Genomic DNA, 15210 nt, shown 5'->3' on the forward strand with positions numbered 1-15210 from the left:
TGGAAAGTCACAAGAGCCTGGATGCTAAAGGATCCTTCTCACAGGTTGAACTGTAGTCTCAGGTAGAGATGCATTTGATTTTATATATATAGTATTCAGGGAAGACTGTTCAATATATATTACTTATTTCAGAGAGGAAGGGAGAGGGAGAGAGAAACATCAATGACGAGAATCATTGATCAATACCCTCTCCCCCCTTTCCCCACCACACGCACACGCACACACAGTGGGCATTGAGCTTGAGACCCGGGCATGTGCTCTTGACCAGAATCAAACCTGGGGCCCTTCAGTCCTCAGGCCAATGCTCTGTCAACTGAGCCAAACCAGCTAGGGCTGATTTTTATTTTCAGTTTTATTTTAAATAATTGTATAGCTCCATATACAGTTTTCCTTTCACTCAAGGAAGTTATGGAAGGATTTAACTATAAAAAATACTCTTAGAATAAGGTTAAACCTTTTAAGCAACTCAATATTTATTTTAAATATTCATAAGAAATCACCTACCATAGTTATTATAAAAGCTTTGTAGGATATTTGAGGGGAAAAAAGTTTTTCCAAGGAAACATTTATACTACAATTTTATTTTTGCCACCTTGTTTTTTCTTCTTATTTTGGAAAAAACTTAAAAATCAGCTTCACAGCTGTCTTGTTACTAATAACACTTGAGTCTCTGATGTGTGCATAACCAGAAAGAAAAAAAACAAACAAAGCAATGTCCATAAAATATTAATTCATGAGCCACAAATCAGCCTATAAAAATAGCTACCTATATGTCTGATTTCTTCCCATCAGTGTGATAGTAGGAAACCAAAAATCGCCAGCTATTCTTTACTTAGGATAAATTAGCATTTGAAATTATCCAGGTCCTTCACATCAGAAGTTCTAAGTAGTAAATATTTTGTGATTGTATAAGAGACATTTCTCCATTGCAGAACTTTAAATCTTCTTAACTAAAGATTAACAATGACTCAGAAACTTTTAAGGACAGGCAGGCAGATGCTCCTGGGTTTGAATGACTTGGGACAAAGTTGGGAATTGTGGTCACAGAATCTGAGAGTTGGTGAGAGGATGATACTCTCCCATGGCCTTCAAACTGGTCTTGGTGACGCTCTCATTCCTTCTATTTGTTACTGAATTCCCAAGAGCAAGTTTGCTGTGTTCCACCCCACCCCTACCCCCACCCCAACCCCGCCCCCGGCCATCTTTTCTCCTTCGCTCCCCATCCCCAATTTCTGTTTTTGGGTTTGGGTCTGGAAACACTGGAAACACGGAGCTTGGATAAAACTTTCCGGAATCCTTTCTTAAAATCTCTAGGTGATTCTTTTAGCTATTGCCATTGAGCTGGTCTCATTGGGCTTAAGTGTGTAGCGCCTCGGGTTGGACTGACACTGTCCCCAATGCCCAGAACCTGTCTGAGGGCTTGGCTGGTTAGAATCTGTTCCAGGAACAGCATCCCCTACAGGCCTGGGAGGGAGTGTCGCAGATGTTTCTGAAAATCCACAAGGGGCTTCCTTAAACATAATTGATTCAAATGCACCCATGAAGAATATGGAAGAATGAGGCGGAAAGATGTTAATGTCTCTCTCTATAGCACCAGGACAGCATGCATTTTTATACACACGCAAACACACACACACACACACAAAAAATAAAAATAAAAAATGGATAGGGCTGTCAGATATCATAAAGAGCCCAGTCTTGCTCTTGAGTAAAAGAATGCAAGGCAGACACAGGACACACATACCACACTCCAGTGGGTGTATTCATTCCCTCCTGCAAATTTTCCAGCACATTTGGATTGGATTTCTTTTCTCTGCCCTCTCCCCACAGTAAACCACAACTCTGGCTTTGGCCGAAGTGAAACCTGGGCCTCAGATGCCACCCTGGAAATAGACTGTTACACCTTGAACGCGGACCCTGACATGGAGGAAAGTGACATGTTCTGAACCATGTTTCCCAGTCCTTCTCTCTGGTGGCATTGATAAAAGTCCTTTTTGAGAGGCGCTGCTTTGGGCCTGGAAGCAAGATGGTTTATAGGCACCCTGGAGAGAGAGGCTGACTGATGAATGCAGGAGACAGACGCAGGGAGGTGTCAGAGCTTGGAGAACGAGGCAAGGACATGAGGTATTAATATTGTCAATGATCTCCTGACGGGAAAACAGATACCACAGTCACTGTCAGATTTAAATAGACACCGAGTGCATTAGTGACAAAAGGGCAGACTTCAAACAAAGGGGCTGTGTGGCAGGGAGCAGGGCTGGTCTCTGTGCGGGCAATACCCTGATCTGAACAGACACTGTCAGGGCGGGAGAGGGGCCCGGGATTGTGCGTGGTGACAGAAAACAGAGATGCCGACAGAGATACCAGTGCCATATTATGCCAAGGATATTCTAATGCTGTCTGCGGCTCTAACAAAAGCTGACATCACTCCCTACCACTGGGGTCTCCTCCACCCACTCTGACAGATTTTCTCCCCAGACGTCTTTACAGAACTCGCTGTGGCTGTGGAGTTCCTGGCAGCCCTGTCTGCGAGAGTGCAGGGGTCAAGGGGCCTAAGGATGACCTAAGTCCATAAACCTGGGCTTTGCAGGTGGAGCCCGCTCATCCCCCGATACCTTGGCTACTGGGGTGATCAGAGTGCCAACCTGTGAGGAGCTGTCACCTTGAATAACATGCTTCAAGGGAAGCCACTGTGTCTGTGGGCTGCCCCAGGACAGCACAGGGACCCTCCAGCAGCCAAAAAAACCCAGCTGCCCTGCTGGTGCCCCTCTGGGAAGAAGAAAGGTCTGGCCAGTGACAGACTAAAATTTTTAAACTTGAACCACCTACCATTACACAAGTGTTGTCTCCACTGAGACTCCTATCTGACCAGGCTCACAGTTGGGAGGTGATCACCCCCCAACTGGAACTTATGTGCTAAATAAATTAATAAATGAAATGAACAAGGAAGAAAATAAAGCCACATCCCCGTATGTGGCCATAGCCCTTTACTTATCACGAAGGCTATTTGCAACAAGAGGATTTGCTCTTAAATTAAGGCAGGTGGTGGCGTGTGGCTCTCTTTCCTGCTCTCCCCACGGCCCCTTCTCCTGTCACGATAACTGCCTCAAACTGTGACAATGACAGAGGGAACCCTTTGCATTTTGTGGGGGAGGCGCACAGGCTGGGATTTGGGAACCAGCGCTGGTGACTCAAGAGGCAGTGGTCTCCCTGTGCATTTCCAATGCATCCGCTTGTTTCTGTCTCCTCCACCTCCTGTGTCTGGGGCTTGGAGGGGGAAACAGCATTTAGTGGCATATGCAGTGTTTTTAGTTCTCTGGGGAGAAATTAATTGGCCATAATAAGGGAAGCAAACTGACCATGCATCAGGCCGGCCTGTAGCCATCAGTGCGCGGTTCTTTTCTGGGGGCCCTAAAAACAATGGCAGTGTGCTGTCCCCTGGGAAATCCCCTCCTGCCAAAGGAGACTCCTAATTTTTCTTAAGTAGCCAGCTCCGCCATCACCATAACTTCTTAAAACTCTAATTATGGGGGGAAATGTTTGGGGAAGAATCTGCTTTAAAGAGGCCCTTTATCTTTTAAATGTTTCCCCCCTCTGGAATGAATGTTCTAATTATGCAGGTTAAGTTATGACCTTGGAGCTGCCTCTCTCCTTGGCTGCAAGGCTGCGAGGGCAGGAGTGGCCCTGGAGACACTGCTGGGGAGAACCCTGAGTATGCGGGGAAGTGGGAGGGGGGTGGGTGGGGAGGCCTAGCCCAGGCATGCAGAGTCTAGCAAAGACTCAGGGCTCCCGGGCCTCCGGAGGGCCTTGCACTTCCAGTTGATAAGAAGAGGTGGAGGCTATCTAGAGTTAGACCCAGCTCTGCCCCAAGTCATGTAGTCATGTGATCATGCCCCCCTCCCGTTTCTTCACTGGGCTAGTTTCCCCATTTGTAAAGTGAGGGCTAAGGGCCAGATAATCTCTGAGGTTCGTTTTAGCTTGGAAGTAGAATTAATATTTCCCAGGGTCTCCCTTATGAAGATGAGGATGGCAGGTCCAAGCTTGCCTGATATAACAGGCATATCCAATGGTGAGTTCATAAAAAATTTCATTTGTACTAAATCAGTTTTTGATACCCATCAGGCCAAAGGACCATAACATACAGAAGTGGAGTGCTGCTGGATCTCAAAACCCCCAACAAAAGAGCACCCACTAACTTTCTGCAGTGCCTTTCATGCTCCGAGCTGAGAAGTGCTTGCCACTACCTAGCCTGTGTCTTGGTAGCTTTGACTCAACTCTCCTAATTCCACATTCAACAGAACTAAGACTAAATATCAGATTTAGTAGGTTTACTATGTGCATTTTAGTTGTGACAAAATAATAGTCTTTACTCATCTACATTAATAAAGAGAAAAATGCTAATTAACCATACCTTAGCTATGCCCACAGCCGATCAGAGTGAGTAAGCAAATTAACCCAACAAGATGGAGGTTAATTTGCATATGCAGGCAGGAGCAGTGTGAAGCCTGCTATGAGGTGAAGGGGGGCAGTGGAGGGAGCTACTGGAGTGGTGCTCCAGACAGAAGCAAGGACTTGCTGACTCCGTGTGGCTCAGGAGCATGGACCTGCCAGCTCCCAGGTGGCTGGGGAGCCATGACTTGCCAGCTCTGGGAGGCCCAGGAGTGGGGATGTGTGGGCTACTGGGCAGCTGGGGTGGGGAGCAGGGACTTTCTGGCTCCCAGGAAGTTGGGAGTGAAGCCAGGGGCCTATTCTTGCACAAATATCATGCAATGGGCCTCTAGTCTCTCTATATAAAAGCCTAAGTGACTGAACGAGTAAATGATTGGTCTACCAGTTGCTATGATGTGCACTGACCACCAGGGGGCAGGTGCTCGATGCAGAAGTTGCCCCTGGTGGTCAGTGCTCTCCCACAACTGAGCACTGCTCAACTGACCAGTGGGTGCCAGATGCTGAGCTCACTGCCAGCGAGCCTCTCCCGCCTCCATGGCAGTGCTACCAAGCACTGACAGCGGCAGTAGGTGTCTGGCCCCAGCTGCCTGTCGCTTCCAGCACTACTGCCTCCCTTGAAACCAGCACTCCAACATTCCCCAAGGGTCTCAAATTATAAGAGGGCACAGGCCAAGCTGAGGGACTCCACTGGTGCACAAATCCATAAATCGGGCCTTAGTACAAATATATACACTTATTTGATGATGCAATATAGGTTGGGCCAATAAATCTGTATCAGTAAAATAAAGTATCAATTTTATTAACCTTATTATCATCTTTGGTATTCACCATTTTAAATGCTATTCTTACCAATGCTTGTTAGAGTAGCTGTGCAATGACAAGCAGGTTTTTCTCTGCTGTGATGGTAGTAGTTATAATCAAGTTCTACAGAGCAAGAGACCTAGGGCTGCTCACCGATGGATGCCTGTTCTCTAAGCTGCAAGAGTGAAGGAGCTAGACTCTTCACAGCCTCTGAAAAAAGTGATGATGGTATTAGGAAGAGGTGGGTGGGTCCATTGGCAGAGAGGGAAGAAGTATCCAGAGAATCTTTCTGGTCCATTGTGGAATATTCTAGAATAGTGGTCCCCAACCTGTTTTTGGCCATGCCCCACCTTAGCATCTCTAAAATCCTGATGCCCCAACCCTGTGACACATAATACTTATTATTCAAAAAGTGAATTCCTATTCACATGGAGGAAGCCAAAAAGGCCATTAACTTGGTCTAACCAGGCTTCCAAAGAACATGGCATCCATGAAAGAGAGAAATGAAAGAACAAAAGGTCAGTTGAAGTCCTGAGGAAGAAATCACTATGAAACTGTTAAAAAATAATAGTAATATGAAGTGATATGAAAAAAATAGCAAATAAAGTTTTAGAACATAATAGAGAACTAAAATGCATCAACATGTCACAATATATATTTACATACTGTATATGAGGCCCTTAATACCATAAGAAATGCAAAAAAAATCACTGTTAATAACTCATGCTTGAATTCCCTCTCCCCCTTAAAAATCAAGTTGCTGCCCTGTGGGGCCTGTGCCCGCGTTGGGAACCACTGCTTTAGAACCATGCTTCCAGGTGACACTGCACATACCCATTGGCACGTCACCTCTGCAATACTCACTCCTGCCCCGATTCTAATAATACCCAGTGCCCGAAACAGTACTCATACCGAGGATGCATGCAGTGACTATTTGTAGACCGGATAAATTAATATCATTAAAATTATCATCCATGCACAATGCAAACAAAATCCACAGTGTTAGGAATTTCAGTTGTCGGACACTCATACTTTAGTCTCTGGCAGGAGTACAGATGTCTGAAATGCTTTAAAAACACATACAGACTAGATGGTTGCCTCACTAAAGAAGGAGGCAAAGTAAGAGAAGGCAGCAGCTTCCGTTCCTAACCACGGGGGTTGTTTTTATGCTGAGCACTTTTCTCCCAGGAAAACAAAGTAATCACTCCGTCTGCTGAAGGGGAGAAGTGCACGGAGCATTATCATCCAGCCCTAAGAGCTGCAAACACCAGGCACGGGAAAGGACAGTCCCCAGAAAGCACGCTGCTCGCTCTTTGTTATGTGCAGCTGCGAGGGAGCTGGGACCTGGGAGGAACAAACACCCATGTTTTACCGTCCTGGGAAGCGGCTGGAGCAGTACCCCGAGGTCAGCGGTGTGCCGAGCTATCTGCTTGCTGTGGATGCCACACAGGATTAACAGAGCCTGCGGAGTTACAGGCGTCCGTGCACAGCCTGCTTCAGTGTGAGCTACTTAAGTACTAAGGCCAAATAAAAGGAACAGAGACGCTGAAAGGTCTTAAGGGAAGGGGTTGCTTGGGAGCAGATTTTGTGCAAGGGAGAGCCACGTCCATACTCCAGGCCAGGTCCACCTGAGACTCAAAGGGGGACAGGCTCTCGTCCTGAGCCCCCAGGGGAGGGCAGAGAAGGCACAGGAGAAAGTGGCACTTCCTCCCCACCCCACCTGAGTGGGACTTCAAGCAAGTGGCTCAGTTTATGAGCAGAGTCTCGGGTTGGAATGGTCGCAAAATGCTTGCTAACCCCCAAAATGTCTTCTCTAAAGAATTTAGCACACTGTCCTTGCTAAATCCTTCAGGGACACCTCACACAGTGCTGCCTAAAGGATGCTCCTAGTCTTACAAATGAGTATGCTCCCTCAAACTCTTCTCCTTCCTTATACAACACAACCCATGCAGAGTAGTCAGCCAAACAAGCCAGTCAGAGAAAAACAAGTATCAGGATCTCACTTATATGTGGAATCGAATGAACAAAATCAACTGACGAACAAAATAGATCCAGAGACACAGAAGCATAGAACAAACTGATGAATCTCAGAGGGAAGGCAGGGGATTGGGGGTGGAAGATGGGGGATGGGGAAGAGATTTATGGGAAACTTATATCCATATATGCATAGCCCATGGGTACAGACAATAGTGTAGATGGGTGTGGGATGGAGGGGGTCAAAGGGGAAAGGAAAGGGGGATGTCTGTAATACTTTCAACAATAAAGATACATTAAAAAAAAAAAAAAGAGTGCCCAGGCCCTGCCAGGCTGACCCTGATGTGCAGTGGTGGACATTTGAATTCTGCCATTTGACCCAAAGAATGCTTTGGCTTGAGGCTTATGAATATAACCATGTAAACCAGCCTGGTAATTTTTCTTTCAAGAAGCATTCATTATTCAGAGCAAGCCCCATTTAGCCAATTCATTCCTTAATTTTTATTTATTTTTCTACACCTCCCCTGTTCCCTCTTCTACCCTCCCCCACCACCTTTCCCTCTGGTAATCACCATACTGTTGTCTGGGTCTATGGACTTGCTTAATTTTAAATTCAGTCAAACCATATTCTACACTTAACCTTTTCAATTTTATTTTATTGAAGTTATTTTTAATGGAATCAATTTTTTTCCATGTAATTTGTACATTAAGGTTAAGGTCCACACTCAGCCCTTGGCAAATATCAAGTTTCACAGATTGCCTTCTAAGTATCTGGGAGTACATATTTTATAAAGTCACATTTCCTTAAAGCAAATTTTGCAGATCTAAATTGTGATGGGAAGACTTGCGTCCTCTATTAGAGTTTAGTCAACACCTTTCGTTGTGTGTAATTTTAGCTCATTTCGATTTTATTTTATTTTTATTATTTCTACCGAGGCGATTTCCTTCCCATGAATGTGTGCAGTTTTCAATATACCAACAAAACACAAATCTCCGGCAGTTTTACTCGCTGCCAGTTTTATTTCAAGTTCATTATGTTTACCAGCAATGTTTATTATAAATTAAAGTAAATGATGATTTTTATTCATTTCTCAGTACAAAGAATATGCAGAATAAAGGTTAATACTCCAGACCCATGGGGTTATGACATGTTGCTTTCTACCAAACACCAGTCAAAAATACATAGTATGGGCAACCAATCAAGGGTGAGGAAGCACCCGTATACTGAAAGGTAAAAACCAATGCCAGGCAGCTAGCCCTTTGAGAAGAGGGCACTGGGTCCCAGTGCTCCTACCCCTTCCGTGAGGCCTGGTGGCAGGTTAAACTTTCCACCAAGACAGAACAGATTATGAAGGCAGTTAGACAAATGCTGGGCTTTATCAAGTCTCGCCAGCATATTTGTAAGGAAGGAAACTCAGAAGGAAGCGTCAGCAGGGGAAGGGTCTTGGCAGCATCTGTACTGAAGGTGATGGGAACGCAGGGTCCAGAAGCCAGCCTCCAGCCCGGGGATGGTTACACGAATGGCCACGTGAGTGGGCAGACAAGTTGACATGTGACAAGCCAGAGCCTGTGGAAATACACCCCGAGCTCTCAGGGCCACTGAAATGAGGCTGGTCGTTTTTAGAAGAAGAGAAGAAGGTAGGAAAGGAAGGAGAGGAGCAAGAAGGCAAGGCAAGGTTTCCCCTCAATAACCTGTCAGTGGAAAAGGTAAAAGCGGGTCCGAGTCTGAGATGTAATTTCCCCTTTGAGCGCATCCTTAGTAACCAGCTCCAGGGTCCCACCTGGAGCCCCTGGTCTCCACACTCAGATTGCGGATACCATGGCCCTGCCCAGGCCTGACCTGGCCATTCTAAGCCCTTGCCTCATCAAGGAAATATTAGGCTGACAGATTTCTAAGTTATCTGGCAGCGGATGTTTGCAAAAGGTGAGCCCTAGAAAGGAGACAGTCAATATGCTTTTCCTCAGATGTCAATGCTTTAAAAAGAATTTTTTTTTTTTTTTTCTGTTGGTACTGGGGGCAGCGCTGGTAGGCAGAGACTGATGGGAAAGCATCCCAGGTCTCAGGAGGGATCACTTGTCCCCTTTTAGGAACATCACTAATATGCGTGGCTTTTACATACTTTATTTCAATCAAATAGGAACATGTATGTAACAGAACACAGGCCATAGTAAATATCTTCTGGCTCCAACAACCTGCCCCCTCCCCCAAAGAAAACACTGCTGCATCTCCTCCACAATCCCAATTTTGTTTTTTTCTTCTCAGGTTACATGTTTGTGCCATCTTAAAATGAAGCCAGAAACAGTTTGTACTCCGACTCCCTAAACAGCGATGTACTCACACGGTTGGTGATTTTTGCTGCGCACAGAATGGGAAATTTTCTTTAGAAGTATTTCTTTACCTATATTGAACAATTCTGAGACAGAATTTAGAGATCTTCAATTTGGGTAAGTCCTTCATTTCAGAGAGGAGGGAAACGAGGTTCCAAGTGACTTCCTGAAGGTTCCAGGCCCAGACCTGACACCACCCAACTTTTGCTTCCTAGTCCAGCTAGCATTTCTGAATTACAGGACGCAGCCCACTGGACAAAATGTCAAAGAGCACCAGCACCCGGACTTAACTGATTCTTCCCTTTTTTCCAGGGAGAAACTTGAATCCTCAAGGCCAGTTTGGTGTGAGTGTGTTTGACATGGGGTTTAATGGGTCAGAGAGGAGCTGGATTCCAACGTGCATGCCAAGACGGGTGCAAATCAGGTAAGATACCTGGACTCCCTTCAGTGCAGCTCACTGATGGAAGTCACGCAAACCAGGCTGCCAGTCAAATGGGCAATGGTCAGGTGGTATGGCTTCAGTTTTCCCTCTCAGGTTTTGACTGAGGGGCTCAGCGATCTTTCAGACAGGAGAGAAAAGAAAGAAGGGAAAAGTTCACCCCTCCACTGCCTCCACTATCCCCTCCATTAATCTCCACATTCATCCTTTCCTCCTTCCCTCTGAAGTCGGGAGCATTGCCACTAGAGGGCAGCATGAATTTAGGAAAATAACAGCTTCCTTTAAAAAAAAAAAAATGATTGCAACTACCCAGGAGGACCTTTAAAGCCACACTGTGCTTTTGGTCACCAATTACAGGTTCTGTAATGATCAATATGTCGTGTTTGTTCAATCCGTGCTGAGGGCTTTCTGGGAATGGGGCTACCAGGTGTCCCACCTTTTGGATTCATCTGGCCTCGATCTCAGGGCTTGATTTTCTTTACCATCAATTGCTCTAATTAATCTTCCAGGCTCAGGGGTTGGGGATTTTTTTTGCATATCACCTGCATAAATGTAAGGAAGCATTCAAACTACTAAACAAAAAGAGGTCCCTGCATTTCTTAAAGAAAGATCATTTTTCCTGTGGAAGACCAAAAAGAAGTGTGTCACTCACGAGAGTTCCCAATTATCATAAAAATTAAGTTAAATTAAATTAAAAAGTGGATCAATAAAGTATTCAAAAGGTGTATTCCATCCACACAAATCACAGCTACCTCCTCTTAAGGCCCTCCCTGCCCAAACTTACCAGCCATGGCCTGCCCTCAAGAGTAGCTGGCCCAGATTAGTCAGAAAAGAGACAGATACCACTCAAATAATTCCAGCTTCTGCCCAGTCATCATTTGGTCACCGTCATTGGTCTTTGGCACATGAGCTAGCAATTATTTTCACGCTGAGAACAAGTGACCACCGCCCTTTGGGAGTATATCATTATGGTTATTTTTAAGACAGCAATAAAGGTTTGACAATCCAGGGAATGGAATTTTAAATTAGAACTTCCCAAAATTCAATTAAAAGAGTGGATTCAATCAGAGAAGGGAGTAAACAAAATGGGAGCTCCTGGACTTGGGAAACCAGAGCCGAGTCCAGGTGTGTCTCTGCACTTCCCCCGGGAGACCTCCCAAGTGGTCAGTGAAGCAAGAGTAAAATGGGTCTCACACACTTTCGTCCTTTCTGTAAGAGTCATGTGATTGACCTACCACTCGGGAATGTTGGGTTCTAGTTAATTTAATTAATTCATTAACTCATGTTTAACTCGAACCCGCTTTGAGTCCACAGTCACACATGAAACGTTATGTGAAACCAAAGTCAATCTCATTGTCTTACTAGATACATCATAGTGACCACAACCGAGTATTTCTCTGAGTGTTTATATTGAGGCTAACAGAGCTGGGAGTATAGCTGGGGTGGGAACTGCTCATTGAACATTTCTCAAGGTCTTAGGGTATTCTTTCTATGTAGGCTCCAAAAAGTTAGAGATAACAGCTTCCCATCCATGCTTCACAAGCCTAGGGCATGTAGGTACTCAATAAATTGATGTGTGTGTGTGTGTGTGTGTGTGTGTGTGTGTGTGTGTGTTTATTGTGGACTAAGTGAGGGGATCTCAGGGTAATTTTTCTGACTCCTAGTGCTTACTGTTTATTCTTGGACATTTACGATTGTCCCCACAGCAGTGGTACTCTAAGCTGGCCATGCATCAGAATCACCTGGAAAGCTTGTGAAAATGGTTGCTGAGTCCCATCCTCCAAGTTTGTCACTCATGAGTCTGAGTCGGGCCAAGAATGTGCATGCTGCTGGTTGGGGACTACACTTGAAGAAACGCTGTTCTAGCAGACCTACAAGGCCCCCTTTGCAAAAATAGAACTTTTGAATTAGCTTTTATTCTTGTAAAGTAAAGACCACACAAATTCCAAGATTAAAAAAAAAAAAAAATCTGGTTGGCTGAAGGTCCTGGTGCATCCAGTTTTTCCAAAAAAGAGGTTTTACTGTCTCAACAACAATATTCTGAAAACAAGTGGTATTGAAAAATTTAAAAAACAATGATGATAAATGGTTGCTCCAGCTCTTTAATATAAAACAAACAAGAAACCCCATGAAAGTTTACATTTAAGTGATGTGTGGATTATATTAACAGAAGGAAAGAGTTTTTTTGTTTGTTTGTTTGTTTTGTTTTTTGGTTTTTTTTGCATAAGTAGAAGGGAACTGAGTCTGCAAATGATAATTTATAAAATATAAGATAAAAAACAAAACAAAACAAAACAACAACTAGCAGAAAAGTTTCCCAGAAAGTCTTTAGTCTCCCTGCAAGATGATGGAATCTTCCATGAACACATATGAGCAGTGGGGACGGGTCCCTCCTGCAGAATTTGGATGGGGATGTTGGCTCTGCTCTCAAGCAGAAATTTGCTTTGGGGGTCAGATCTGTTCCCATTAGAAAGCTCTCATCACAAGGGAACACCCACAGTTCTGTCTGGTTCTCCAGCCTAAAATTCATCAAGAGAGTCACTGAAAGGTATGACAAGTTGCTTCTTCTTTAATTTTTCAAGCTACAAAAAACAGATCTTCTCAAATAAAATCAAGCTGATGCAGTCACAAGTAGGTTTGTCATAACTGAAACGCTGCAGGGACCGGAAAAAGATCTTCCTTTCTCTGGCACGTTAGGCCAGCCTCCATCTGCCCTTCATAAGAATCCAAACAAGCTTTCTCTGTGCTAATATTACTGTAATCTGTCCTAATTGCCGGACAATCTAAATTGCTTTCCCTAAAAGGAAAACAAAGGGAATCTGCTGATATATGATCTAACTGAAAGAAGTTTGCATCACAAAAAAATAACCCAAAGTCTGTTGTTGCAGAAAGCACATCGTTATTCTTGGGCACTAGCAAATCTCATGGCCAAACGCCATGTATATTTCATTATTTCCTGATCTTCAACTCCCTACCCTCTAGCCTGCATTGAAAAAATGTCCACATATATGCTAATGCTGATGAAAGAAACTATAGGCTAAGTAAGAATTAGTAGCAGAAAGCAGTTTAAAAGAGTTCTATAAACCTCCTGTGCATTATTATTTATTTTTTTATTTTTTTGGTTAGGATAAAGACAAAGTAAATAGTAGAAGAGCATATTATAAGGACCTCATTAGGGTCAGGCTTATTAAAACTTAATGAGGGCCCCAGAGTCTCTCCAGCAATATTAAGGGGGTGTACTCTTTGCCTATGGACGGAATGGTCCAGGTTAGGGAGACAATGCTGACAGTGGGAGGTACCAGGTGTTATCTGTCTCCGGAACATACTACATTGATGGCTTGCAATATTACCTCCTTTTATTTGGCTGGCTTGCATTTGTCAGGATTCACCTTGTGGTGAGGTAACATGCCTCCATATTGTGGGGGGAGATTGCCTGGGAGCCAGTGTGAGCCTCGCACCTAATAGAATACATCTGGCCCTGACAGTTTGATGCCCAGCTCTGAGCCACATTCGGCAACACAAATTAACGGCGTAGACATTGCCCACGCTGAGCAGGAAGTAATAACTGCTACCTGCTCCTTGGCCAAAATCTCATTAGAAGCCATTAAGGTAATTGAGGGCCAAACTCTGTGGATATTAGACTCCCTGAGCGCCAGTCGTTAGTTCAACAGAAGAAAGACTCCGAATGTAGGGGGAGTGGGGCCGAAGGAGGAGAATCTGCTGTGGACCATAGCACCAGTTCCATCTACAGGGCACTCTGTGGCTCTGGGAGATTCATGAGCTGTTTCTCTTCTGCCCCAAAGCCCATGTACCCCTCCAAGCACACTCAAACTTCAGAAAGATGACATAACTCTTGGTAGCCCTCCAACCATGCTAGGCAATTATAATTTGGTTTAAATGAATATTGGGGACAGCCACAAAGGGAAGAAGATGGCAAAAGGAAGCCAGAGGGCTCCGTGAAGCATAAGTGTAGAGGCTGGTGCAGGGAGGGGACAGGGAAGCCACCCAGTCACCTAGCAGGAGGCTCTCCAGAATTACTGCACACCTAGGAGCTCCCATTCTTCCAGAGCCAACTGCTTCTCCTAGTCTCAGGGTTGGGTAGCGACGGAGAATGTGATGTGAGTTTGGGGAGGGAATGAGAGCAGGAGTCCAATCACTTAATCAATCAATCAAGCAGCTGATTTCCGGTACCTTGAGAATGACTCTGGACCATACTAACAATGACAGCTATCAATAAATGTTTCTTGGAAAGAATTACATAGGCCAGGGAGAGGAGTAATTAAAATGTAATAAACTGCAGAAATCTCTTCTTGTCATTCTCCCACCCATGGAAACAAACACAATAATAAGAATCAATGTCTCCAATCATGGGAGCGAGTTGCTGCAAGGTTTCACCTAATATATAATAAAAAATCACAAGTGCCGTGTCTTTGCCTCCCGGATGCCTGTTTAGCAACTGTCCTGGCACCCTGAAGTTCCCGTTTCAGTCTACCTCACGTGTCAGTGCTAAGCAGCTTGGCCTTGGCATCTTGAAAAACTTGGCATTTGGGGGAAATGAGCACTATCGTGGAGGAAACAGAGTGGTTTTGAGGGCGACGATGTCTATGAGCGTCAAGTCCACACTCTAACAACACCCTAAGGTTATCTTCCCGACCCCGCATGCCAGCCTCCTCATTTCTCCTCCCCGAGAGGGTTAAGCACAGTCTGGAGCCTCGAAAATGGCTGCTGTTGGTTCTAGTGAGGCCTCCCTATAACTAGATCCTTCAGGAAAAAACAAATTAATCAACAGCCAGCTGAAGTGGGTTTAATGATTGCATTCTGCATACAATCAGCTTTTCCCTTTTCAAGGGCCATCAATATGTCAAGGGAAGACACATCTGAAGGATATAGCTCTTAACATCAAGGTTATCTATTCTCCACAAGGCTCCCGCTCCTTGCCGGGCTGATACTCCACGCTGCCTGTGTCTAACATTTTCATCAACTCTGCAATCAATCAAGGTAATAATGTTGTGCAAAAAATCAATTAACAACGCAATTAAACTTTCCTTATTATCTCAAAGGGCTGAAATAATACCTAAAGGGAAGATAGACTCACTGAACGCAGACATCCATAATCCAATGTGAGAGTGAATTATGAGGTTGGACAGATGCAGGCCTGTGCTGGTGCTGTTATTTTCCAGGGGTGATATCTCATTGTGGCAGTGTATCAGTCAGCCCCA

The 15210-nt window shown here is 44.7% G+C and overlaps 1 protein-coding gene across 1 annotated transcript in view; it reads right to left on the reverse strand.

The window, feature by feature from the left end:
• The window catches only part of LRMDA (leucine rich melanocyte differentiation associated), a 971323-nt gene that overhangs the window by 11521 nt on the left and 944592 nt on the right, over window positions 1-15210 (reverse strand). The gene's annotated exons all lie outside the window — the stretch shown is intronic.

The sequence above is a fragment of the Pipistrellus hanaki genome, assembly GCF_964339955.1.
Source record: "Pipistrellus hanaki genome assembly, chromosome: 14".
NCBI classification, from domain to species: Eukaryota; Metazoa; Chordata; class Mammalia; order Chiroptera; family Vespertilionidae; genus Pipistrellus; species Pipistrellus hanaki.